This window comes from Balaenoptera physalus (assembly GCF_965194825.1).
Source record: "Balaenoptera physalus genome assembly, chromosome: X".
In the NCBI taxonomy this organism is placed as follows: domain Eukaryota; kingdom Metazoa; phylum Chordata; class Mammalia; order Artiodactyla; family Balaenopteridae; genus Balaenoptera; species Balaenoptera physalus.
Window position 1 is genome coordinate 8,617,458 of NC_138903.1, and position 27,963 is coordinate 8,645,420.

Here is a 27,963-nt window from a genome sequence, read left to right on the forward strand (position 1 = left end):
TTTGTCTAGTGATGTTATTGAGAGGATTACACGGGCCTCCAAAGTTTTTTGGTGTCCGGCATCCTGCAGGGGCCTTCCTCATGCCCAGCGGGTGCTGGAGAATCTGAGCCCGACACCACGTCAAACTCGCATCCCCTGTGCTGGGTACTCAGTTCTGGATGGATGCTTTCTACTTCACGTTTAAGCTCCTTTAGTCTCATTTCTAGGCATCCAATTATACTTGTCTCTTCCAGGCAATGTTTGAGGTAAACAGCTGGTGTTTTATTTGAAGAGCTAGAACCCAGCCCTCTTAATCAGTCTCCGCATTTGGCCTTTGCAGCTGGAAAACATGTTTGCTCACGCTGCATTTTTACCATACAGGAAATCCTCCGGGGAATTCGGGGTCCATGTGGTACCTTTGAAGTACCACAAACAATTTTCTCTGTCCTACTTTCCTCCGTGTTTTGTTACATTATTTTAATTGATGTATTCTGTCTGATGTATTATATTAGGAGAGCTTGAAGGATGATGTGCTTAGCATACAATGTCTCTTACGATTAAATTTCTTTGCAGAAACCCGACGCCTCAGTTTTCCCTCTGCTTACTACTCCTGGCGCTGGGTTACAATGACGCAAAACAATGCCGGGTGCGCCGTGCAGGAAAATCACTCAGACGCCCCGTCTCTCACGTTCCTGCCCCAGAGCTGGAAATCCCTAACTCAGATTTGTTTTAGGTTTAGAAACTCTAATATTTACAGCACATATTTCCTCCCTTTATGTGTCCTGCATGTCCAGTGAAACCTTGCGGGTAGAAACCGACCTCTTATTATTTAATGATGGAAGCGCACCCCAGCTCTGATAAAGTTGACCTAATTAGCATCTAATGCAAGTCCAAGGAAGGTAAAGACAAATACCAGTCCTGCTAACCTGCATTTTTATATTGGCTTAAATTTCATTTCATGGAAATTCCTTGAAACTTAAAGACACTGATGTTTTTCTTTCTTCTTCATGCATCCGTCATGCCTGGAAATAAGACATGTCCAGGAACAACCGTAGGATTCTCTCTGCTTTGCGACTTGCTCCAGAGAAGAAGAAAGAACAAAGGCCCCCTTCCTTTGCCATGAATATTTAAGTCCAAGTAATTCACAAAGTCTTTGGGTGGAATCTTAAGAATAAAAGCAGACATTTATTTAAAACCATCAGAGTTTGATCTAAGAGAGAACAGCAAAGAGATACAGCATCAAATACCATTTTAGAGATAATAGGTAGAAATGTGAATAAAAGTAATGCTGTCTTTTCTGGCTATTTTGAGAATTTCTTTTGGAATTTCTAAGAGTTGCTTGGTTTTTTTCACACAAGTGACACATTACCCCTTTTTCTTTTCCCACTTCCTTTTCCCCCTTTAATATTTAAATTGTGCTTAAATGAACCTAGGAACATGCATTTGTCAATAAAAGCTCCAAATAATGAATTTATGATGATCCTCTCTGCTCAAGTGGTCAGAGATTCTTTGACCTTTGTAAGGGTGGAATCGTTTTTTGCTGTGTTAGATGAAGTGCAAGCCAGAGGCCCAGTCAGCCAATTTATGTTTGATTTTATCTCAAGCATGTCAGGGTCGATTCGTCCAACCCAGATTAGGGTGAGAGTGAGGCAGGGAATTGCTGAAATTGGAACAAATAAGAGTTGCTTTCAGGCTGAATGATACACAAAATCCATAAAGAATTCTCAGATGTTTTCAGTAAAATGAATGAGATTCAGAATTTGGCGTAGTAGGTTGCCTTGAAATATAGTTTGGACCGCACAGCACAGAAGGTTCTGGAATTGATGAGACGGATGCGTGTGGCTGGTTGTATGTATATCGTGCCCCAAAATGGCCACTTCCAAGTTTGTGTTCTAAGAATAGGTGCATCTGGCTCCATCTTTTAGGGTGAAAATCTATACATCTAAGGGGAGTACTAATTCTATGAGAAAAGGTAAAAGTTGTTTCATTTGCTGTAGAAATCCTCCGCTGCATTATTTGCTATATAAAACCTATGTCTGATCGGTCATTTGGTACCTTTTTTAGGATTAGCCAGGATCGAGTATTCCACTGGGGACCCTTCTCTGCAGCCCAGAATTAATCAGCTCTTGGGCTCCACTGGTCCCCCCAGCTTCTCACCGCACTGCAGCCTCAGCCTGCCCTTCCGTTTAGCTGTCAAGAAGCAGAATCATTCCAGGGACACCTGTAAACATCAACGGCCAAAGCTATTGGTTGTAGGCTGAGTGTGTCCGGGAGCTCTCACAGAGCAAAACAGGGAAGTAACAGAGTCAGGGTCACTGGTGGGGAGGGAGGATGGAGGAAGGAAGCTGGTGGGATAGTATGACTCGTGCTGACCCAGGTTGTGTTTTTGCCTGCAGCATCGTTATTCCTTTGCCCTCTGGTACTGCATCAACCTGACGCCCTGCCCAGTGTGCTGGCACAGAGAGAGAGGACCTAAGTTCATGCGTTTCCAAGCGTGCTGATGATTTTTTTTTTAATTTTTATTTATTTATGGCTGTGTTAGGTCTTCGTTTCTGTGCGAGGGCTTTCTCTAGTTGCGGCAAGCGGGGGCCACTCTTCATCGCGGTGCACGGGCCTCTCACTATCGCGGCCTCTCTTGTTGTGGAGCACAGACTCCAGACGCGCAGGCTCAGTAGTTGTGGCTCACGGGCCCAGTCGCTCCGCGGCATGTGGGATCTTCCCAGACCAGGGCTCGAACCCGTGTCCCCTGCATTGGCAGGCAGACTGTCAACCACTGCGCCACCAGGGAAGCTGATGATTTTTAATCAATACATTTGTCACTGTCCAAAACTATGGTGAAGGTAAAGTGCTTTTGTTCTGCCAAAGAGATAAAAGTCTAGTTTTGATATTGCGCAGGCCAGTTCAGTTTTTCAATGACTTTAATGAATCATTCATTTATTGAAATACAGTTATTAAATAACTGAAAGAGGTTAGCCTTTAAAAATACCTTTCAGCCTGGTTCTACAACCAACATATTGGTCAAAATGAGGCTGGATTCTCCTATCTCCATCTTCCAGGGCAATTTGGAGTCTAGAAAGGCCCATTTCTGCAGGGATATGATGGAGAAAATGCAGGGAATAATTGGTTCCATTCATTTTTAAATTCCTTTTAAAACCATGAGGAATTAATTCATATTCAGAGAGAACTGAACAAAGCCTCAGAGAAAGCCATTGTGTTTTCACAGATTTTTTGGAGTGGTGGGGTAGGGAGAGGTAAGTAGCCATGATGAGTAGTTTTTCATAGAAAGTTCATTCATGAGAATTTCATGTATCGCCCAGGAATCTCCAAGCCTGGAGGAAAATCACCATCCCAGGACTCACATATTTTGTCTTACGAACGCTGCCCATACAAACATGTATATGTATGTGGTGTTTGAGTACATTTACACCTGTGATTCTCAATCATGGTTGTGTATCAGAATCACTTCTGGGAATGGTTGAGTCCTAATAGAACTGGCTATACTGCTGTAACAAATGGTCCCCAAATCTCATGGCTTACTACAGTGGAGACTTAGTTCTCACTCGCAACGTGTATTCATTGTGGGTCACCCATGGCCCTGCTTACTCTTGTGTTCACTGTGACATCAAGGTGACACAGTAGCCTCTAGCTGGAATACTACTGGTTGTCCTGGCGGAGAGAAAAGAGAGCCTCGCAAAGTGTCAGCTGGCTCTTGGCACCAATACTTAGTTTCACTGGCCAGGGCGAGTCACGTGGCCCAGGTTAAAGGTGGGCTTCGGGAAGTATGGTTCTCCCCAGCGAGCCACAGCGAATCTTTGTCAATAATAATGCCATCTCTCACAGGAACGTTTAAGTGCTGCACATTCCTTGATCGACTTCAGATCTATTAAGAAAGAATTTCAGGATGGGGCCTGAGGAACTGTATTTTTTAAAGTTCTCTAGCAAGTATGATGAGAAAGCAAGGTTGGAAAACACAGACTTACATGAGAAAAGTCTGTGTCAGGCCATTGCAGTGAGCGTTGTCAGTTCTGCAGTTATCTGAAAAAACAGATTTAGTGCATATTTTATTCTTACATAGTCAAATAGTTAAATAATTAGGAGACTTGGGGGTTTTAGGAGATTGCTTTTTTAAAGTTTCAAATATCCTTTTTTGATAGGACAGACAATATAGAAGTATAAAATAGTCTCAAAATTGCTGTTGGCTTCATGGAACACTGTGATTTATTCAACGATAAGAACACCCCCTGGTTATAAAAGTATGAGACATTCACAGGTAATGGATGAGGTCAGCATGTAAGTAAAAAAAATTGTAATCCAGTGAGGTTCTGCCTGAGAGGCGTGGCCTCAAACAAACTCGGAGGCATTTGTTTGGGTTTGGTGCTAACATTATAGTGGTGTTTGCACCATCTGTGGAGGTGAAATAAATCATGTGTTTGTTGATATCAGAGTGGTGGGTATTGTGAGCTAATAGTACATACATTGACTCCATTTGGACACTCACTGCATGTACACAACTTGAGCCACACTAGTTAGTACAGTGGAAAGAACACTGGATTCAAATTTAAAATGTACCTTCTATAGCAAACCATAATGGAAAAGAATATTTTAAAGAAGTATATATATGTATAGCTGAATCACGTTGCTGTACAGCAGAAATGAACACAACCCTGTAAATCAACTATACTTCAATTTAAAAAATTGGATTGAAAAATAAATAAAATATATCTTCTGGCTCAGCCCTAAATACTTTACTATGCCATCTCTTATGACAGTCCTCTCTTTTACTCTGTATTTTAGACATTTCTGTACACTGTATAGGGAGCATTGCGGTGGGCCCCCCAATATCCATTCCACCTTACTGCATCGGGTAGGAGCTATCAGTGTGCAGCGGTGACTCCGCTCCAAGCTTCCTTCAGTGTGGAGCTCCAATTAGATGAAACCGATCTCAACCCCCTGGCCTCTATCATGGGTTTAGGGAACTCATGTCTCAGCCAATCAGATCAGGGCAATTCCTAACCACAGAGATGGATTCAGACATGGTCCCATCAGAATGAAGCTGAAGAGTTTTGCTGATAATCCAGGGAGAGAATTTGTCTGGTGTCAGTGAGCTCTCAGTGTGTCCGGGAGTATGTTTGCCCACGTGCTCTGGACTTGGCTGTTAGAGAGGATCAGAACCTTCTTTCACAGCTTCATCAGCCTCAGAAACACTGGCCTCCTGCTTGTGGTTCCAAAGCAGGCAGAAAGGTGCTCTGTTGGCTTTTCTCCTGCTAGCTGCTCGGACCTGGGGTGACTTGCCAGTGTATGTTGAGGTTGGCTCGCATTCACACTTCTTCTCGTTCTGCTATGAGACGCTGTGGATGAGGAGCAGTGATTAGTCCTTCAGTCACCTGCACTGGCCTATTTTTGAACCCACAGCTTTTTTGGGGAGGGAGGAGGATTAGAAAGGCCCTCAGACAATATGATGCTAGCCCCTTAATCTGATAAAGCCCTAGACCCACACCTTAGAGAGATGAAGTGTCTTACCCCAAGTGACTATAGAGCTAAGTAATTCTAGAGCTCATGCTCACCTGTGTGATACTGTATACTGAGAGCACTCTGGCCCAGGGCACCATCGTCCCTTATCCAAACTGCTCCAGTGGCCTCCTACCTGCTGTCTCCGTGTGTACCAAGATGTCCCCAGTCCATTTTTGGACAGGAGCCTGATAATGTCAACATTAATCTAATTCCCTTGAATGTCTTTACCTGGTGCCAGCATGCTGACCGCTATGGCCAACCTATGTAGCCTATCCTGGCCCAATTCACTGATCAATCGTCCTTTTTTTCTCTGGGCCTACATAGGTCCTATGAGTTCAAACACCCAGATAGGCGATGATAGCCACCCCTGTGTACTATTTCTAATTTGTCCTGTCATTCCATTGAATTGTGAGGTCAGTCATTCTCAAATAATCAATGAGTTCGCCTCAAAGTCCCAAGTTATTCATCAGGTTATACATAGCCTTATATTTATAAGAAACCATACATAGATATCTGAGCTTGATGAGCCTTATTGATTTTTAGAGTCAAGGTAATTGGCACTCAGCTCCTGGAGAGTAAACAAAGTGTGGCTTTATCCAAGCTTGTGTCACTTTGGGAACATTCAGGTTCCATATAGGGTAGACCAATAGTTCCCAACTTAGGATGATTTTGTCCCCCAGGGGATATTTGGAGTCTAGAGGAATTTTTAATTGTCCTGACTGTTGGGGAGGTACTAGTGGCATCTAGTGGATAGAGGCCAAGGATGCTGCTAGTAAACATCTTTCAATGTACAGGTCAATCTCCCCCAACAAAGAATCGTCCAGCTCAAAATGTCAGCGGTGCTGGGACCGGTAAACCCCAGCATAGATCACACGATTTTGCTGGGAGGCTCTAGCATAATGTAGAAGCAGTTATTTTCTTTTCCTGATGTTAACAACGTGAATAAGTGGACTCTTTCATTTCAGTCAACTTATTTGGTAGAGAATACAAGTATATGTGCTGGTAGGGAGCGAGAAGAGAAATATGGAAAGGAGCAGAGTGGAGAGGCATTTTATAATTTGTAGAAGACAAAGAAAAATCATCGAATTAGGGACCTGACAATTCCCCCTCCTCCATGGAAATGAAAGCAGTCAGTTGCTCCAAGAAGCGGCTTCTGGAGGGACAGGGAGAGAACACGGCCAAAGCCTCAGGCTCATGACCTTTAGCCTCTGTGGAGCTGAGAATGGCCACAAGCAAGTATGGCCTCAAAATCAGTGGCAAGGGGCTTCCCTGGTGGCGCAGTGGTTGAGAGTCTGCCTGCGAATGCAGGGGACATGGGTTCGAGCCCTGGTCTGGGAAGATCCCACATGCCGCAGAGCGGCCGGGCCCGTGAGCCACAACTGCTGAGCCTGCGCGTCTGGAGCCTGTGCTCCGCAACAAGAGAGGCTGCGATACTGAGAGGCCCGCGCACCGCGATGAAGAGTGGCCCCCGCTTGCCGTAACTGGAGAAAGCCCTAGCACAGAAACGAAGACCCAACATAGCAACCAATCAATCAATTAAATAAATAAATCTTTAAAAAAAAAAATCAGTGGCAAGAATCTTCACATCACATGCACCTGAGCTGAAAAATAAGGTCATTATGTAGGATAACATGTCAGGGATTTATTTTTTTGAAGCCCCTGTAAGATTTACGTATGCAACAACTATAATCTCTATTTGAGGTCTTCCTGAAACACAGCAACTCATATCTTGTCTCTGGATTTTTCTGTAGGTACTTTTATGGGTTAGAAGAAGAGAAAACTGTGGCTCAGCACAGGCAAGCAGAAGTAGTATGAGAGACTGGTAGCAGAGAATGGCGAAGGGGTGGGAATAAACACGGGTGTGATAGCCAGACTGTGCAAAGGACAGAAGTGCAAGATTGTCAGAAGTGTCCTGGCCGAGACCCCGAGGGCAAGCGAGCTGCAGGAGACTGGGGTGCTGGGGAGGGGCGGTGGAGGTGGCGGCAGGAAACTGAAGGGCTTCTGCTGCCCAGGCACGTGCAGGCAGGCCATCTCGTCAGATACTGTGAAACGTTCGCACTCGAGCAGCCAAAGCTTTAGTGTCAGAAACACTCAGCCTTTTGCCCTTTTTTTTTGCCATTCGTATTTCTTCCTTTGTGATATGACAGTTTTTGAGTTAAACATTGCAAGTCCTCATTTTCAAGCAATGTAACAGTTACCTTCACTGCGAAGGTCTCTGCACTTTGCACCTTTGTTCCTTGCAGAGTTCTTTGGCACAGAATAGGTGCCTGTGAAGTGTCGAATGAAAGAAAGTGCCTTGTTATCCGTGAACATCTTCTTGAGGATTAATTCAGCACCTTGGACCCTGTCTCATAACCAGCGCGACCCAGGAGTGCTATGGGGGGTTCATTCATCGAAGCCAGGACAGAAGACACACCAGCTGGCTGGGGGGCAGGTCCTCAAGAGGAAGAGACAAATCAGGGTGGCTTGTGCCCTCTAGAACCTAGCAGTCATCACTGATTTTAAAAATAATTGCAGGGCAAAGCTTGGTATTTGTTACTTAGCCTTCTCATTTTGTCTATTAGCCTCCACAGAACCAAGACATATTGGAATTTCTAAGTGTGTTGAAGTGCAAATTTATTTTAAAAATGTTTTAAAAATTGAAGTATAGTTGATTTACAATATCGTGTTAGTTTCAGGTATACAGCACAGCAATTCAGTTATATATATAACTTTTCCCTTATAGGTTATTACAAAATATCGAGTATAGTTCCCTGTCTATACAGTAGGTCCTTGTTTATCTGTTTTATTTTATTTTAAATTGGAAGTTTATTTTTTAAAATTTATTTTATGTTTTGACTGCGCCGTTTGGCTTGTGGGATTTTTAATTCCCTGACCAGGGACTGAACCCACGCCCTCGGCAGTGAGAGCGCAGAGCCGTAACCACTGGACCGCCAGAGGATTCCCTATCTATTTTATATACAGTAGTGTGTATCTGTTAATCCCAGTCTCCTAGTTTGTCCCTCCCCCTACCCCACTTTCCCCTTTGGTAACCATAAGTTTGTTTTCTATGTCTGTGAGTCTCTTTCTGTTTTGGAAATAAGTTTATTTGTATCTTTTTCTTTTTGATTCCATATATAAGCTATATCATATGATATTTGTCTTTCTTTGTCTGACTTACTTCACTTAGTGTGGTAATCTCTAGGTTCATCCATGTTGCTGTAAATGGCATTATTTCATTCTTTTTTATGGCTGAGTAGTATTCCATTATATATACACACACACACACACATCACATCTTCTTTATCCATTCATCTGTTGATGGGCATTTAGGTTGCTCCCATGTCTTGCCTGTTGTAAATAACACTGCTGAAATGCAAATTTAAACCAAACTGAAAATAAGGCTGGGATGTGTGATCAGGCCTGCGGGCCTCCATTCTCTCAGGGCATCTTTGGTAACTCTTGTCATGTGATAAAATATTTCACGTCTTCAAACACCCCGTTGCACCATGAATCACTGTGCAAACTGGAACAACCTTTCAGGAGGACCATTTGGCACTGGTATTAGGAGTTTTAAAAGTGTCCTTATTGTTTTGTTTAAATGAGTGATTACTCCTCTAGGAATTCAGACCAAGGAAACAGAGATGTACATTCATAAAGGCATATCATCAAAGAATGCCACTGAAGCATTGAACATTGGGAAAAGACAAATCCAAAGGCCTAGGAAATTGGCTAAATTGGTTAAATAAATCATGTACCTTCCTTAGAAGTATTGGCAGTTAGTCACATAAACAAACACGTTTCCAAGACAATTTTTATGTAAAACTCGGGGAGCACAACATATGCATAGATAAGTGATGACTGGTGCTTCCCTCTAGGTGATAGGAGAATGATTCATTTTTATTTTTTATACTTGTATATTCCACAGTTTATTTAGTTATTTTTTTTACATTAATGTGAGTTAAGGGAGTTAGAAAAAAATTCTTTCAAGACTCAACTTTGCCTCTTTGCTTTTGGTTATAAGATTCACAAATTACAGCAGTCTCTTGCCCTTTCTAGAGGGGTAAGGTACAGAATTCTATGGGAACATCATTTACTGTCCCAACAACTCAAGGACATAGGTACTATGATTATCCTTATTTTACACATGAGTATGCTAAATTTAGAGAAGTTAAGTAACTTTCCTATCACACATACCAAAAAAAAGTGGCCAAGTTGGAACTCCGAGCCGGGTCTACAAAGCCAGGTATACAATACTCAATTCACACTCACTTTAGAAAGTGAGCATTTAAGTATGAACTTTCTAATACCTGTCAACGTGGATGTGTCTTAATAAATGCAGTGAAAGAACACTAACTGTGGAAACAAGCCCTTGAATTTGAAGACAGGTCTTCACAAGTCAGTTAATCCAGAACTTCAGTGAGACACGCAGTTCTGCCTGCAGCCTAAAGCTGTTTCCATCAATATGAAAAGTGGGACATGAACTTTTGGTTGTCTCCTACTCAGTATAGGGTGGTTCATACTCCAGGATTGTCTTAGTTTGCAGGGACTACCATAACAAAATACTGTAGACCAGGGGGCTTCAACAGCAGACATTTATTTCTCACAGTTCTGGAGGCTGGAAGTCTGATATCAAGGTGCCAGCCAGGTAGGTTTCATTCTGAGACCTTCTCTTGGCTTGTAGGTAGCCATCTTCTTGCTGTGTGCTCACATGACCTCTTCTTTGTGCATGTGGGCGGGGGGGCGGGGGAGAGAGAGATCTCTTCCTCTTCTTTTAAGGCCACTAATCCTAGTGGATTAGGGCCCCACCCTTACGACCTCATTTAACTTTAATTACCTCCTCACAGGCTCCATGTCCAAATAAAGTCACATCAGGGGTGAGAGCTTCAACATATGAATTTTGGGCAGGAGCGGGGATACAGTTCAGTTTGTAGTAGTGATGGATCAAAGGTCTTATGTTTTGGTCCTATTGACCTTCCCAGGCTGGCAAAATTTAGCTATCATAGCTTAGGCTCCTATAATAAAAATATCAAAGACTGGATGGCTTAAACAACAGAAATATCTCTCAAAGTTCTGGAGACTGAGAAGTGCAAGATCAATGTGGTGGCAGATTCCATGACTGGTGAGAGCCCACTTCCTAGTTCATAGATGGCTGTCTTTTTGCTGTCACCTCACGTGGCTGGAAGGAGTGAGAGAGCTCCCTGGGGGTCTCTTTTGGGCACTAATCCCATTCATGAGGGCTCCACCCACATTATCTAATCACCTCCCAAAGACTCCCAATACCATCACAGTGGGAATTAGGATTTCAGCATATGAATTTTGGGGGGACACAAACATTCAGTGTACAGCAATAGCCTTGGCCTTCACACGACTACATGATTTACCTCACTTCACAATTTGTAGCTAAAAAAACCTAAAAACCAAAAACCCAACACTATGCATCATCTCTGCACAGCCCATTGCAACAAATGCTCTTTTATTTAAAATTTGCCAAAGATAAAGGTTTAGAAAAATCATCAGTTTTGATATTCCCCAAAATGAAGATCAAGGTGCAGTGTTTGAAGACATTATAAAACTGCTGCCAAATGTTCGTGCATAGAGCTGCTGTTTGTGCAATTTTGGAGAATAGAACAACAAAGAGGAAAATGCCATAAAAAGCTACGCAAAACCTGGGCTCTAAAAAGTCCTCTTCTTCAAACTCAGGCAAATAAGATGATTTTTGTACACAAATCCCTACCCTTTTGCCCTGGAAGAGATTTAGAATGGAAATGAAAGGTGTGGCTTTTAAAGGAAAGTCTCCGGGTGTAGCAGCTCTGAACACTTCATCTGTGGAATTGTCTAATCTTCTCCAAGAACCAAGCTGCAAAGTCTTTATTGTATCTTCTCTCTGAATAACAAGTAAACTCTTTCTTCGTCTTTTTTTTGTGGTGGGCTTATGGGCAAGTTCTACAACCAGTGACATTTTCCCCCAAACCTATGAACATTACTAGCATCTGAAAGCATTCGTGTGAGAGCTAGTTGGAATCCAGTTGGGTTCCCCCAGAAACAGACTCTGAGCCCAGGGTTTGAGCATCGGTGGTTTATTTGGGAGGTGGTCTCAGGACACTGTGGTGGGAGAGGGAGAGAAGGGAAGTAAGACAGAGAATTGTTGAATATCGGGTTTGATATCAAGCAGATCATCACTGTGGGCAACTGTGGCTTAATCCCGCTGGGCACTCCAAAAATCTGGATAAAACACGTACCTCAGATTTGTCCCACTTGAGGTATTGATACACCAACGCCCATCAGTCATTGGTTGAGGCAGCTCCGAGGGAGGTAAATTCCCCAGTTTGTCCTAATTGCTACTGCTGTCCCAACAGCAATATTATGTCTGGCAGCCAGAGAACATTCTCAGGCAAAAAATAATGCAGGTCCTGGCAGTTGGGAGTTGGCTGGTATTCATCGAAGTGCTAAGAGTGAGGGGATACGGGTAGGGTGCCGATGGCATCTGCTACAGATTCATTTGCCAAATTAGTACTTGGATCCAAAATGTCTTTCCTCCTGTGGTTCTATGAAGCTAGGAAGCGTACCTAGAAAACTTTAGGGCTATCTCAAAGAGGGTGAAGTGGTATGACCACATTTGAGAGTAGTTTGTTATCTAGAAATGACGAGGAGAGGCGTATCCTATTTCCCATCAATTGTCTCCTAGTTCAGAGAAAGAGCCTCGCACGTGAAAAGAGAAAAAGGTACAAAATTTCTATTGCAGCAATTTTGGTAAAGGGAAAAAACCGGAAATAACCCGTATGTCCTTCAACAGAAAAGGTGAATGCAGAAAGGAAATTTTTGAGTGACAGATCCAGAATATCATGTATGTACTGTTTCAAGCTTGAAAAACAGCTTTTTATATTGTTTATGAATACCTACCCATGCTGGAAAAGCATAAGGCATGCATGGGAATGAGAAACACCAAATTCATTGGCAGTTACTTCTTGAGAGGGGGAGAAGCAGGTGGGATAAGGGAAGAGGGACACAGGAGCCTTGAATCACATCCAAAATTATTTGTTTTTTAAGAATTATCTGAAGCAAATATGGCAAACGTTTAAGATTTAACAAAGTTTTCTAGTAGGTATATGGATGTTCTTTCAAATATCCTATTTTTTTGTATACCTGAAACATTTCAGACTATGACAGAAAACAAAGTCAAAACAAACAAAAAAAAGATGAAGTTTCTCTTGCGGAATTTGTATTTTTGCCATTTTGGGGGAAACAAAATTGTACAGTAGAGTGGTGGAATTTGGATTTTTTCCTACGGTGGAATTTCAGTTTGTATTTTGAACCTTCTGGTTTGCAGTTTGAACTTTATAGTTTCAATTTTGATTTTTCTAGTTCTAATTTTGATTTCCAAAGCCGGGCCTACTGTGTGATGGTACTCACTTAAGAAACCTAATTATTTCCTTTCCCTTCCCAAGTTTTGGGACCAAGAAATGGAGCTCCTGCAGTGAGATGTCCGAAAAGATGATCTGGTAGTACATCTCAAGTCCAAGCTGTCCGTCAGGAGCACCGAACATAAAACACAGGCCCTAAGCAAGAGAAAGAGAAGGACTTGCTGCTTTTAAAAACTTAGATTCTGGAATTTTGTACATTTGAGTGTGCATTAAATTCCTGTCAAAACACAACCGTCTGTGACATTCCAAATTTCTGGGTGAAAAACAATAAAAGAAAGAGCCGGTGGGTTTGTTACTAGTTACCTGATGAGGTCAGGAGGCAGATTGCAAGGACGATGAATCAGCACTGGCTCACCCAGTCTTTCTTGGACAACCTGGCTTCCAGATTTTTCCACCCTCCCTCTCTGCCTGGGCTGAGAACAGCCTTAGGCAAAACCGAGAAAAAAACAAAACAAACCAAGTTCGTCTTGGGCACTCTCTCTTCGGCACTTCCGTGTAAGGCCAACCACAAGAAGACAAACCCTTTTAAAAATTGATAATATGTTCACACGGTTTAAAATGCAAAAAGTACAAAAGGGTTTACAATGATAAGTCTCCCTCTTACCTTCCTTCTCCAGGTACCTGGGTCCCCAACCTGGAGGCAGCCAACACTGACAGAATGTTTATGTACCCTTCCAATAATATTGTATGGCTCTACAAACAAACATGTGAATATGTACTTTTTTTAAAAAAAAAGCATAAGATGTACACAGTTCTACACCTTACACTTTCCACTGAACATATATCTTGGATATTGCCTCATATAAGTATATTAAAATATTTTCATTTGTAAAAATAACACATAATATTCTGTTGTATGGATGTACATAATTTATCGAAATAGTTCCCTCTTAATAGGCATATAAGTTCTTTCAAATGTTAGGTTATTGCAAGTAATGGTGCAATCAATAAGCTTCACATGCATTATTACGTGTAGAATAAATTCCTGAAAGTAGAATTTCTGGGTCAAAAGGTATATGTATTTGTAATTATGACAGAAGTGGCTAGATTGCTCTCCCTAAAAGTGGTACCAGTTTTCTACTCCCATCAGCAATGTACAGGAGTACTCATTTCCCCCAATTCTCACCAACAGTCTGTTAAACTTATATTTGCTGAATTAATACATGAGAAATGGTATCTCAATGCGCATTTAATTTGCGTTTCTTTTATTACCTTTTCACTTGTGAAAAGTCATTTTCAACATGGGAAATTTGCTTTCTAGGGTACTAGAAGCTCTAAAAAGCTCTGATGGTATAACACATCCAGATTCTGGAGAACTTAACAACATATTTTTTTCTGAGTATCCAATAAAGGGAAGGAAAATTATAAAGGAAAAATGGTGATAATAATAATAAAAACAACAAGCATGATCAGACCAGGCAAGTGGGCAGGAAGCAAACAGAAATTTTAGAGTTGCCCTGGGCACAAATGCCACTATTACGGCAGGCAGGGTTGAATGGGGGGAGAAAATTGGGTACTTAATCTAGGGCTTCTGGAAAATGGGGCTGCTGGCCCTGAAACTCCTGCACTGAGCCAGGACCCTGGGAGAGGGCTCTGGGTGAAGAATAATGTCATGAAGATATTAAGAAGAATAATGATGATGATGGCTATAACAAGGTCTTCCTTTGTTAACCTGCAGCCACAGACCTGATATCACTTACGTTCTGATGTTCAGATTTATACTAGTCCTGAATGTGGATACATTAAAGTAGTTCCAGATAGGTAGCTCCTGGAGTCCATCAGAAGTCAATACAAATCTTTGCTAGAGGAAACAACAATAAATATGAGCTCACCATAAAAAACTTACTAAAAAAATGAGGAAACAAGCCAGTACAAGTGAATCAGCAAAAACAACTAGAAGATGTTGACTATCAGAACTTAAGACATTAGGATTATCAGATAAAGACTATGCAATGACTATAAGTCTATGAAATGTTAACGACAGAGTAACAATGAGAAAGGAGCAGGAAACAATAACAAATATCCAGGCAGATTTTCAAAAGAGCCAAATTGAACTTTTGGAAATGAAAAAAAAATCATTATAGTTAGAAACTCTGGTTATATGCCTGCCTAGGTAGTAAAACTATAAAGAAAAGTGGGGAAGAGATTGCAGGATATGGCAGGAAAGTATATCCTGTAGTGCGGAAGGAGCAGCAGTGTGATTGAGTAGTCATATGTGGAGATTTCTGGAGGGCTCACAATGTCTTAATTCTTGACCTGGGTGGGAGTTACACAGACGTTTGACTTATGGTTATATAATTTGCTGAATTTTGTGTTTTACACACCACTATAGACTGAATGTTAGTGTTCCCTCAAAATTCGTGTATTGAAATCTAATGCACAATGTGAAGGTATTAAGAGGTATGACCTTTGGGGAGGTGATTTGGTCATGAGGGCAGAGCCCTCATGAATGGGATTAGTGCCCTTATAAAAAAAAAAAAAGACTCCAGAGAGCCCCCTTGCCCCTTCTTCCACGTGAGGACACAGCAAAAAGACAGCCATCTATGAACTAGGAAGTGGGCTCTCACCAGACACTGAATCTGCCAGCCCCTTGATCTTGGACTTCCCAGCCTCCAGAACTGTGAGAAATACATTTCTGTTGTGTATGAGGCACCTGGTCTGCGGTATTTTTGTTGTAGCAACCCAAATGGACTAAGACACACACTTTTCTGTACATGTGTGGTATTTCACAATAAAAGTGATTAAACTATGTATGTTTAAACAGATTAGACATAGATGAAGAAAGATTTAGTGAAATTGAATAAAAATCTGAAGAAATTACCCAGAATGAAGCAGTGAGTAATAAAGGACTGGAAAATATAAGAGTGAAGAGACATGGAAGAGAGAAGGGCTAATATAGATCTAATTGGAGTTCCATAAAGAGAGAACAGCTACAGTGAGGGTGAGGAGATATTTAAAGAAATAATGACTGAGATTTGCCAGAACTGATGAAAATTATGAATTCACAGATGGAAGAAACACCATGTATACCAAGAAAGGTAAATAAAAAGAAATCTCCTAAACATGTAGTTATAAAACTGCAGCCATGGAGAAAAAATGTTTTCATCTTCAAAGGGATGAGCCAAATAATGGGGAATATCTTTTAAATGTGGGCAGAAAATAGCCCTCAACCAAGCATTGTATTCTTAGCAAAACTATACTTCAGGAACAAGGGTAAATTATAGGAGTTTCTAAGGAATTTATTTTAGGATGAAGGAAAATAAATTCAGAATAAACATTTGATATGCAAAACAAATGGTGATCATGTACATTTATAAAAGCATATGGAAATGGAAATGAACATTATCTTTATAAATAACAGTATGAAAATATTATCTAAAATTCTTCAGAAAAGTAGTGGGTCAGGTGGGAAGGAATTATTATAGTTAAGTGTGCTAAGGTCTTTCAATTTGTTGGGAAAGAGTTAAAATATTGATCAGTTTTATACTGTGTTAAGTGTAGGTGATAAATTTTCAAGGCTTTAACTTCTAAGCCAGTAGAAGAGAAAAGGAAATTTAAAAAAATCAAACATATGAGGCTACCCTAACACCAAACCCAGACAAAGACATTAGAAGAAAACTACAGACCAGTACTCTCACGAACATAGATGCAAACAAAATATTAGTAAATTATTAGTAAATATTAGTAATATTAGTAAATATTAGTAAATCTAATTTAACAATATATAAATATATATTGTTATAAATTTAAAATTTATAAAAATTTTATAAATTTATATAAAAATTTATATAAATTTTAATTTATAAATATAAATTTAACAATATAGAAATTGAATTATATACAACACCACAACCAAGTGGGATTTATCCCAGGTATGCAAGGCTGGTTCAACATTTGAAAATCAACTAATGTAATCCATCACATCAACAGGCTAAAGAAGAACAATTACATGATCATATTGATAGATGCTTTGAAAAGTCTTTGACACTCTGAGACCTCACCATTTGCCATGTGGTTTCTTCTAGTTTGTGTGTTTATATATATATATAAACACGCACACATGTATGTATATATTTATGTATTTATGTGTATACATATGTTTGTATATATTATACATAAACATAAAAGTATACATATTTCATTTATTTATCTGATATTTATCCTTATATGATGGGTGAATTATAGAACTTTTTGTATTTTTTCCCCCAATTTTTAATCTGATACCATGCCCAATTTATCGACAAATCTTTTTTTCATTGACTTGAGATGTCAATTTTAACAGATACTGAAATTCTTGGATGTATTTGGGTTTATTTCTAGGCTTTCTATTCTGACTCAATGATCTTTTTGTATTTCCACGCTAAGCCCTATTTAAGGTGTTATGGTTTTATAATGGGTTTTATTTTTATTTTTTTTAATTTTATGATTTATTTTTGGCTGCAATGGGTCTTTGTTGCTGCGCGGGGGCTTTCTCTAGTTGTGGCAAGCTGGGGCTACTCTTTGTTGCGGTGCGTGGGCTTCTCATTGCGGTGGCTTCTCTGTTGCTGAGCATGGGCTCTAGGCGCGTGGGCTTCAGTAGCTGTGGCACGCGGGCTCAGTAGTTGTGGCTTGTGGGCTCTAGAGTGCAGACTCAGTAGTTGTGGCACACGGGCTTAGTTGCTCCGTGGCATGTGGGATCTTCCCGGACCAGGGCTCGAACCCGTGTCCTCTGCGTTGACAGGCGGATTCTCAACCACTGCGCCACCAGGGAAGTCCTTATAATGTGTTTTAATATGTTATAGGGCTCGTCCCCCTTTATTATTCTGGGGTTTTTTTCAAGAGTTTTTCTGGCTATTTTTCTTATTTAGTTTTCAATATCAACTTTAGCTCTTCTGCTAAAAATATTGGCATTTCTATTGAGGTAGTTTTATATTTTGGTTTAAATCAAGGGCAACTTGACATCTTTAGTCATCTGTTCAACAGTTATTTATTGTGCACCTACTATGTGCCTGCAGTGTTCTGGGTGCAGGGATAGAACAGTGAACAAAACAGAAAAAAAATATGCCCTAGAGGACATTACATTTTAGGTGGGGAGAGAGGCAATAAACAAGAAAAATGAAGTAAAATATATAGTATGTTAGATAGTTATAGGTGCTAAGGAGGAAATGTAAACCTGAGATGAGTTATTGGGGGTATGGGGAAATGGGTTGTCGTTTTAGGAAAAGTGGCCAGAGATGGCTTCAGTGTGAAGATGTGTTGGAGAGAGACCTGACGGATTGAGGGAGCAAGCCATGTAATATTTGCAAAGAGCATTCCAGGCAGAGGGAGCAGCCAGTGCAAAGGTCTGAAGCCCTAGCGTTTCTGGGGCGTTCAAGGAAAAACAAGGCGGCGATGTGGCTGAAGCAGAACAAACAAGGGCGAGAGGGGTCGAGAGGATGCACGGTGATAACGGGCTGCGGTGTTCAGGGACTGTTAGCCATTCGAAGGACCCTGGGTCTCATGCAAAATCTGAGCTGCAAAGGAGTCTGGAAAAGTTTTCAGCTTTCTAGCCTCAACGTTACAGAAAGCCATGCTGGAAGTCAAATGGAGTGAGTGTTGGAGAGACAGTTTTCGGTACCTGCCCTGAAAACTAGTCCAGTGTGTGTGGGGGGGGGAGGGGACGGGGGTTGCTTAAAATGGAAAAGCTACTTTAAATCCAATTCAGTAATCGTCAGGTACAAACAGCCTACGTAAGAAAGGCACGGTGACCAGGAAAACTATTTGCACTTTATACCAATTAACTATGTGTGAGCAGGAGCAAACTATGACATGTGAGCTGGGGAGGAGTGAGGAGAAGGGGAGATGGGTCAGTTGGCCTAGCGACCAATTGGGCTACAGGTGCAATTGCTGCAAATTAATTAATTAATTAATGAAGTATACTTGATTTACAATGTTGTGTTTATTTCTGCTGCACAGCAAAGTGAGTCAGTTATACATATATATTCTTTTTTATATTCTTTTCCATTATGGTTTATCACAGGATGTTGAGTATAGTTCCCTGTGCTCTGCAGTAGGACCTTGTTGTTTATCCATTCTATACATACTAGTTTTCATCTGTTAACCCCAAACTCCAAATCCATCCCTCCCCGAACCCCCCTCCCCGATCCCCCCCTCCCCCTTGGCAACCACAAATCTGTTCTCTATATCTGTGAGTCTGTTTCTTGTTTAGTTCATTTGTGTCATATTTTAGATTCCACATGTAAGTGTTACCATATGATACTTGTCTTTCTCTGTGTTACTTCACTTAGTATGATCAGCTCTAGGCCCATCATGTTGCTGCAAATGGCATTATTTCCTTCTTTTTATGGCTGAGTAGTATTCCACTGTGTGTGTGTGTGTGTGTGTGTGTGTGTGTGTGTGTGTGTATACACATACATGATATATCACATCTTTCTTTTTCAAAACATGTTTTTGTATTGAGATAAAATTCATTATTTTAAAGTATACAGTTTTAAAGTGTGTGGGTTTTTAAAGTATATTTGTAATGTTGGGCAACTATCACCATTACATAATTCCAGAACATTTCCATCATTCCAAAACAAAATCTGTACCTCTTAGCAGTCGCTCCTTGTTCCCTTCTCCCTCATCTCCTGGGAACCACTAATCTAGTTTCTGTCTCTATGGAGTTGCCTATCCTGCATATTTCATACATACGTAATCATCTGATATCTGGATTTTAGTGTCTGGCTTCTTTCAGTTAATGTAATATCCTCCAGGTTCATCCATGTTGTAGAATATATTAGTACTTCATTCTTTTTTTTAATGGCTGATAATATTCCACTATACAGGTGTACCACATTTCATTAATCCTTTCATCCAGTGATGGACATTTGGGTTTTTTCCTGTTGTTTGGCCATTATGAGTAATGGTGCTATAAACATTTGGTTTTTTAATTTTTATTTTATATTGGAGTATAGTTGATTTACAGTGTTGTGTTAGTTTCAGGTGTACAGCAAAGTGATTTAGTTATATCTATTTTTTTTCAGATTCTTTTCTCATTTGGTTATTACAAAGTATTGAGTAGAGTTCCTGTGCTATACAGTAGGTCCTTGTCGATTATCTATTTTATATATAGTAGTGTGTACATGTTAATTCCAACCTCCTAAATTATCGCCCTTCCCCCCCTTTCCCCTTTGGTAACCATAAGTTTGTTTTCTAGGTCTGTGAGTCTGTTTCTGTTTTATAAATAGTTCATTTGTATCATTTTTTAGATTCCACATATAAGTGATATCATCCAGTATTTGTCTTTCTTACTTCACTTAGTATGATAATCTCTAGGTCCATCCATGTTGCGGCAAATGGCATTATTTCATTCTTTTTATGGCTGAGTAATATTCCATTGTGTATACGTACAACATCTTCTTTATCCATTCATCTGTCGATGGACATTTAGGTTGTTTCCATGTCTTGGCTATTGTGAATAGTGCTGCTATGAACATAGGGGTGCATGTGTCTTTTCGAATTATAGTTTTGTCCAGATATATGCCCGGGAGTGGGATTGCTGGGTCATATGAATTGCCACAATCTACATTTTCTTCAGTGTGTATTGATTATTGTCGGGGATATGCATCATCGTGGCTCCCCATCATCTTTTTCAAAGCCTTTCTATACTTGGGGAAATGCACAGGTTATGGGATCTCAGTCTAGTAACCAATTGTGCTGGTTTGCCTGAGACTGAGGGGTTTCCTGGGATGCAGTTCCTTTAATTGCAAAACCAGAAAATGCCTGCCCAAGTTGGTCACCCTGGGTCTTATCTCCCAGATGTAGAATCAGAGCTCAAATTCCCAGGCTCTGTTGGGGCTAGGATGTGGCATATAACCAAGGCTCTGCCATTTAGAACTGAAAAACACCGAAGACCTGGATTCAGACCTGAGCTAGGAAGGAAACGAACTTGCAGCGAGCTTCCATCTTGCTGGCAGGGATGATGTTCCCCGCTGGCTGACTTTCAGGGGCGGGGGCAGTGGCTGCAAGATTGAGGTCCTGATGAGCAAGAGCCAGAGGCTTGAAGCTCTATCATTTGCAATCAAGCTGAAGTCCTGGCACTAGGGGCTTGGTGGTGGCAACAGTAAAGCAGCAGTGGCGTCTCCCCCCAAATCAGGCTAATTCGCAGCATGGTTTTGGCATTTTTCCTGGAAGCTACGCCTTGGATTTGTTTCTTCAGCCCTCCCAATGATTCCGGAGCTACTGAATATCTTTCAATAAGCCCTTTTCCTGCTTAAACTCACCAGAGAATAGATTCCATTGTTTACTAGTCAGAATCCTGACCAATAAAATAAAATTTGAGTACTTCATATATGTGACGATGGATATAGCTCTTTTTTAAGTATATATTTTTTCACTGCTTTTTTTCCACTAAAAATTGTTTCTGGTAGATATTTGAAGGGAGAGGTGAAACAAATTGCTTAAGGGAGATTCTGCCATAATTTCATATTCTTTTTTTTTTTAATATATACTATTTTACTATTGCTTAAATTCTGAGAAATATTTATTTATTTATTTATTTATTTATTTATTTATTTATTTATTTATGGGTGTGTTGGGTCTTCGTTTCTGTGCGAGGGCTCTTTCTAGTTGCGGCAAGCGGGGGCCACTCTTCATCGCGGTGCGCGGGCCTCTCACTATCGCGGCCTCTCGTTGCGGAGCACAGGCTCCAGACGCGCAGGCTCAGTAGTTGTGGCTCACGGGCCCAGTTGCTCCGCGGCATGTGGGATCTTCCCAGACCAGGGCTCGAACCCGTGTCCCCTGCATTAGCAGGCAGATTCTCAACCACTGCACCACCAGGGAAGCCCCCATAATTTCATCTTCTCAACGTATATTTGTCAAATCTCTGGCACTATAGTTATAATCACTCATTCTCCTTTGTTCCTTTTTTTGGCTTTTTCATACCCTTGTGCCCCATTGGGTTTGCTAAGCAATAGGTATATGCTATTATAACATAGGGTGAAAAAATATGGTGAATATGTAAGAAGGGTGTTTATCCCCATTGCTCTATTTTTTTCCCCACTTCTAATGTATTTAGCTCTTTAAATAATGTCATTTGAAAAGTTTCTGGGGGGGACTCATTTTCCTAAATTGCAAGCCAAATTTTATACTTTTTAAAATAAGCTTTTAATTTTGGAATAATTTGCTATTTATAGAAAAGTTGCAAAGACAGTACACAGGGTTCCCGCATACCCTTCACCCGGCTGCCCCTAATGTTAATATCTTACATAATCACGGCATTGCTGTTTCTTTTCCGTGCCACCTAAATTATAAAGAAATGTTGGACCTTGAAATATCACATACTATCAGTACCCTGAGAGCAGCTTCTCGTAAATAAACAGAGGGCATTTGGATTTTTAACAACCGTGGCTTCCTTTATCCTTTGCGTCCAATCTTGCTATACATTTGGATGTGGAAGCCTCTGCTGCCAGTGGACTTTGCTCCGTGTAGACCTCATTCTGGCCTTGCTGTTTCTCATTAAACCAGTGTCCTTGGGTGGTGTGTGAAGATCATAGCTACAACCCGAGGAGCCACCCAAGGATAGTTTGTTGGAGGTAGGCCCATTACCAATGTAAGCTCAGCATTTCAGCGTCTCGTTTACAGAGACTGGGGAAACGAGGAGAGCTGGCATTAAGGCTAGATGTCCAATCCGCCTGGAGTTACACTCTGCCACGAAATGCAGCTTCTCCAGCGTTATCATTCACAAGAGGCTCTTGCTCAGATGTAGATTCTGGCTCAGCAGGTCTTGGGTGGGGACTGAGGTTCTGCATTTCTATCAGGCTCCCATGGACGCTCAAGCTGCTGGCGCATAGGTCACCAGCATGGCCGTGGAGACTGTGTTTCATTGGTCATGCCACGGTTGCTGCTAAACCCAAGGCCAGAATCAAGTGGAAATCAAAGTGGCCCCGTCTTTCTTGTAATGTGGATTTGTATCACAGGCTTGTGTATTTCTCTGCATATATGGACAGTCTCTGAAAACAGTTAAATATTACAAAAAACACAGTAGAGTTAGACGACCAATTATGACCATTTAACACATTTTTGACTGGAGACGTGTTACGGCCACAGGCGTCAGTTTCTGCAAAAATCCCCCTGTCAATAATGTGTTAAGTTCAGACTTTAAGATCCTGGAGAGGAAGAAAACTAGAATTGATGGAGAGTTTACCATGGGACTTGGGAGATGCTGGAAGCTTTTATGGGTTTGTTGAACGTCAGAGTTGAAAATATCCTCCATAGTCACACACCACATTAAGGATAAAACATGGAATAGAATGAATTATTTTGTATTAGGACCCAACTTGACATTTCATAGAAGACTTTCTTGTAGTTTGATAATACTCAGCAGCCATTTATTTAAGGAATCCATGACCCTGTGACAGTAGAGCAGAGAGGGAGAACAGGGTATTTGAGGATATTTATAGATCAGATCAGTTCTCAGTGTGGTCAAAAGAATTGATCTTACTACCGTTTTAGAATTTCCAGGTCAGATTAAAAGTTTGACTAAGATCAGCTCATGAGATTTGCAATAGAAGTTGCTACCCATGATATAAAAATGTGATTTGAGTTTAGGAATAAAAGAATCATTTTATATCAGAGCTACTATAAATCTTTTGTGCCTATGTGCAATTTATTCTAAAGGACCAATTTATAAAACCATATGCAACATTTCTATTTTCAGTAAGCTATTAAAAACCAAACCAAGGAAGCTGGAATCTATGTTGAAAAACAAGTCAAATGCCACCAAACATGCTGAAGGCTACAATTCTTTAAAATTCATACCTGTAGAGTCTCTTTCTTACCTGGGAAAAGGAGAGTATTTTCTAAGTATAAACTCCTTGAATGCCATGAGAGTTGAGAGGTGAATGTGTGCTTGAGGGTAACTTTAGTGCAATAATAATTAAATAGCATCATCATAAAGGAGTCTGTGTGGATTTATGTTATCCAGAAAATCAGTGGGCTTCTGGGATTTCCCACTCTGCTGAGGTGACCTCTGAGCAATGTACATGTTATTTATAGGAGAAGAGCTATAGGGTGGAAAAGTCCAGTTTCTCTTTTCCACTCAATGTTAAAAGCCCACAGTGGGTTTCTCTCTCTGAATAGGGCATACCCCAGATTCTGATCTATTAGAGAAAATTAAACTGATTATTAATTATAGTAATAATAGAATCCAATGTAATATTTTATGTATGTAGTATTCTATGTATTAGTTTCCTATTGCTGTGTAACAACTTACCACAAATTTAGAGGCTTCACAAAGCTGCAGTCAAGGTGCCAACCAGGTTGCCTTCTCATCAGAGGCTTGACTGGGGAAGGTTCTGCTTCCACGCTCTCTCAGGTCGTTGGTAGACTTTGCTTCCTTGTAGTTGTAGGACTGAGGTGCCTGCATCTTCCTGGCTGTTGGCTGGAGGCTGCTGTAAGGTCCTAGAGGCTGCCAGCAGTGTTCTGCCGTGTGACTCTTTTCACAGGTAGTTCACAACATGAGCGTGTGTTTCTGCAAGGCCAATGGGAAAGTGTCTCTCTCTCCAGTCAGCTAAGACGGAGTCTTCTATAATGCAACCATAAGAGTGACATCCTGTCACCTTTGCCATATTCTATTGGTTGGAAACAAATCACAGCTTCCACTCACATACAAAAGGAGGGAATAATACAACAGAATGACTCCTTTGGGGTCACTTTAGGGTGTGTCTACCACAAATAGTGAGAAATGGGGCAAAATCTGGGGCACTGAATTACTGTTTTTGTTTGTGTACTTCTGCTTCATTCCACATGGTACCTCATTTACCATCGAGTGCCTGTCTCATAGCAGGTGTGGAATGAACTAAGGGGCAGTGATCCTTCTGGAATGGGCCCCCTTTTGCTCCCCTCTCTGAGAAGTATGCTGGAGGCAAACACCAAGGGAGTTAAAGGGAAGATATTTTCCATGCTGCCCCCTAAATAAAACCCTGGAAAATGACAATATCTATAAAATTATAAGAAAACTTCAAAGTCACAAGAAAGATGCCAACTCCACAGCTTTCATCACCTCAGTGATTAGGGGAATCATTCTATTAGTGTCTGAAGAATTTTAAAAAATTATTATTATTAAAGGTGACACATGACACCTTTTCTACTGACCTCAATCAAGAAGTCACTCAGAGAATATGGGGGTGACTCTTGGTATATTTGTACCATCTTTGAAAATCTCATTATTGTGGCCTTTAGATGCCACCACGGCCAAGGTCTGGGAAGAGAGGCAGCTCAGCATACAGTTGTAGAGGTTGTGCACTGTACAACCCTAGGGGTGCCATTTACATAGACCACAATGTCTATTCCAGCCAATCCCTCTGAGGGAAAAGAGTCCATCACCCAATTCTCCCCAGTGTCAGTATTATTCCTGGTAAGAATGTTCTACATATCAGTGGACCATTTCACGTTCAAATGCAACTGAGCTTCAGAGCCACCCAGGCATATTATTCTGATTCTACAGATGAGGAAACCGAGGCTGAAAAGGTTTACATAACTTGTCTAGTGTCTAACAGTGTAAGAAACAGGGCCAGGGCTGCAACCGAAGACCAGGAATTTGAACACAATGTCCCACTTTTCCCCAAAAGTCTTATTTTATTTTTTTTAGAGCTGTTTTTCTCTTTCTTTTCTTTTTTTTTTTTAAATCTGCCCTTCCCAGAGCTCTTCTCCAGATAAATCAGGATCACGCATGCAGCCTGCCCTGGGAGTTCCCTCTATAGGTGTTAAAATCTCTCACCCTGTTAGAAATTCTTCAACTAACCCTAATCCACACACACACACACACACACACACACAAATGTTTGGGAACCTGCACTGTCCCCTTGGATGGAGTCTCCCTGCTCCCTTCTACGTGCCCATTTCATGGTGACGCACTCACCTTTGAGTGTCTGGCTCATGGCAGCTGGGTGGAGAGTGATCTTTCTGGAACTGGCTTCTTTTTGCTCCCCTTTGTTTTTACTTATTTATTTATTTATTTTACTTTGTTATTATTATTTTTAATATTTATTTATTTATTTGGCTGCGCTGGGTCTCAGTCACGGCATGCGGGATCTTTAGTTGCGGCATGCGGGATCTTAGTTGTGGCACGCATGTGAGGTCTAGTTGCCTGACCAGGGATGGAACCCGGGCCCCCTGCATTGGGAGCACGGAGTCTTACCACTGGGCCACCAGGGGAGTCCCTTGCTCCCCTTTCAGCAGGACATCGCCAGTTACTTGGCATCTTGAGCAGAATCCATGCATTGTTCACTTCAACAAATATTTATTGAGCCCAATGTCCCAGTGACTGAACTCAGGAAATGAAGGCTCTCTCAGTCTGGTCATCAAGGGATTTTTAAGTTGACTTCTCATCTTCCCAGGGTACAATGGTGTTGCCCCCAATCCTGTAATGATTCCACGTCTGGTACATGATTAATTCTGTTAGTGGGGGCAGACTTCACTGTATCTTCAGGGAAGATATTTTTCTTTTTGGCTCCTGCCAGTTAAATGTGGTAGAGTCAATGATGGGAATTTAAGAGAGTTTTCTTTTAAAAAACACAGTAGAAGAGGCAAATATTCCGTCAGCTTTTCAAAGTGGAAATAACCACGGGGGGAAATGCTGCAGCAGGTATTTCCCTTGTTTTTTTTTTTTTTTTTTTTGTAAGTTCATCCTGCAATGGTTCTTTAGAAGTAGAACCAGAAAGGAAATCTGGATGGAAATTCTTTGTCCAGGGTTTATCACATGAACATGAAAGAATGACAAAAAACTGTCTATAGGCTGACTGCCACTCTCTTGAAATATCCGTTGTTCTCATTGGATTACCATTGTTAACCTCATAAAATTTAATGACATTTGATAGCTGGCACGGTCTACCAATGGGTTTATTTACCCATTGTCCCAGTGTGGTCTATTAGATTTTTGTTCAGCAAATATTCACTTGGCTCACCTAGCCACGCGGTCACCTGCATGGGGGTATATTTCTCTCCCCCACTGAGCTGTGCTATGTGACCAGTTTGGGTCAATGAAACGAGGGCAGGAGAGGTGATGTCTCAGTTCTGAGATGAGGCCTTAAGAAGATGGACTCTCTGGGAGTTTCTGACTTCTGCCAGGAGAACTAGATGCCAAGCAGTGGCCACCCCTCCACCAGAGCCCCAGAACAAGACACATGGAGCACATCTGGACCCAGCCCGCCATCTGAAGCAGAGCTCCACAGCCAGCCTGCAGGAGCAGGGAGCAAGCGACGAGGGAGAAAGAACTGATTGGAGTCGGGTGCCCGGGAGATTTGGTGGGGTTGTATTTCATAGCTAATCTAACACACCTGGTGATAGCAGAGCACAAAAGCTACAGCATAACTGCAGTTCCTCTACTCCGGCACATCTCAGACTCGAGCTCACACCAGGGTCGCCTGGAGGGCTTGAGAAACACAGATTCCTAGGGCCACCCCCAGAGAGCCTGAGGCACTTGGTCTGGGTTGGGGCCCAAGGATCTGCATTTGTATCAAGCTTCTTGGTGCTGCTGCTGCCTGGTCCGGGACCCACTTTGAGAACCACTGATGTAAAGCCGTGAATGTGAACTGGATTAACTGTATTTGGCAGGTTGTGCTGCACAGATAGAAATGGTTCAGTTCTTCAGATGTAGCCATTTTGGGGGGATGTGGTAGAAGCTGGGAACAGGATCATGACCTAGAGAAAATAGACTGCAAGGAAGAGGATACGAGTAGTGTTGGATTTTGATCCCCGAAGGACTGGCATACAAGGCGCCGAAGACAATAATCTCTGGGGAGTAGCCCAGATAGACCTAGGCACTAAGAGGCCAGATTGGGGGTGGTGATACAGCAACTCGCATTTTCATCTTGTTAATAAACATTTATGTGTTTTTGCTCCCAGTCTGGAGACATGGAAGATAAGACTAGAACACTTGGGTTTCTTGAAACACTTTTAAAAATATCCAATAAAGACCATGAATGTAGGCATCTTTACATCAGGATGAAAAACGAACAACTTTAGGAATCATCTGGAAGTTTTCAAACATCTGCAGGCCCCATGTAGATTTTGCCTGAATACAATAAGTGTGTAATTTGGAAATGGGAAG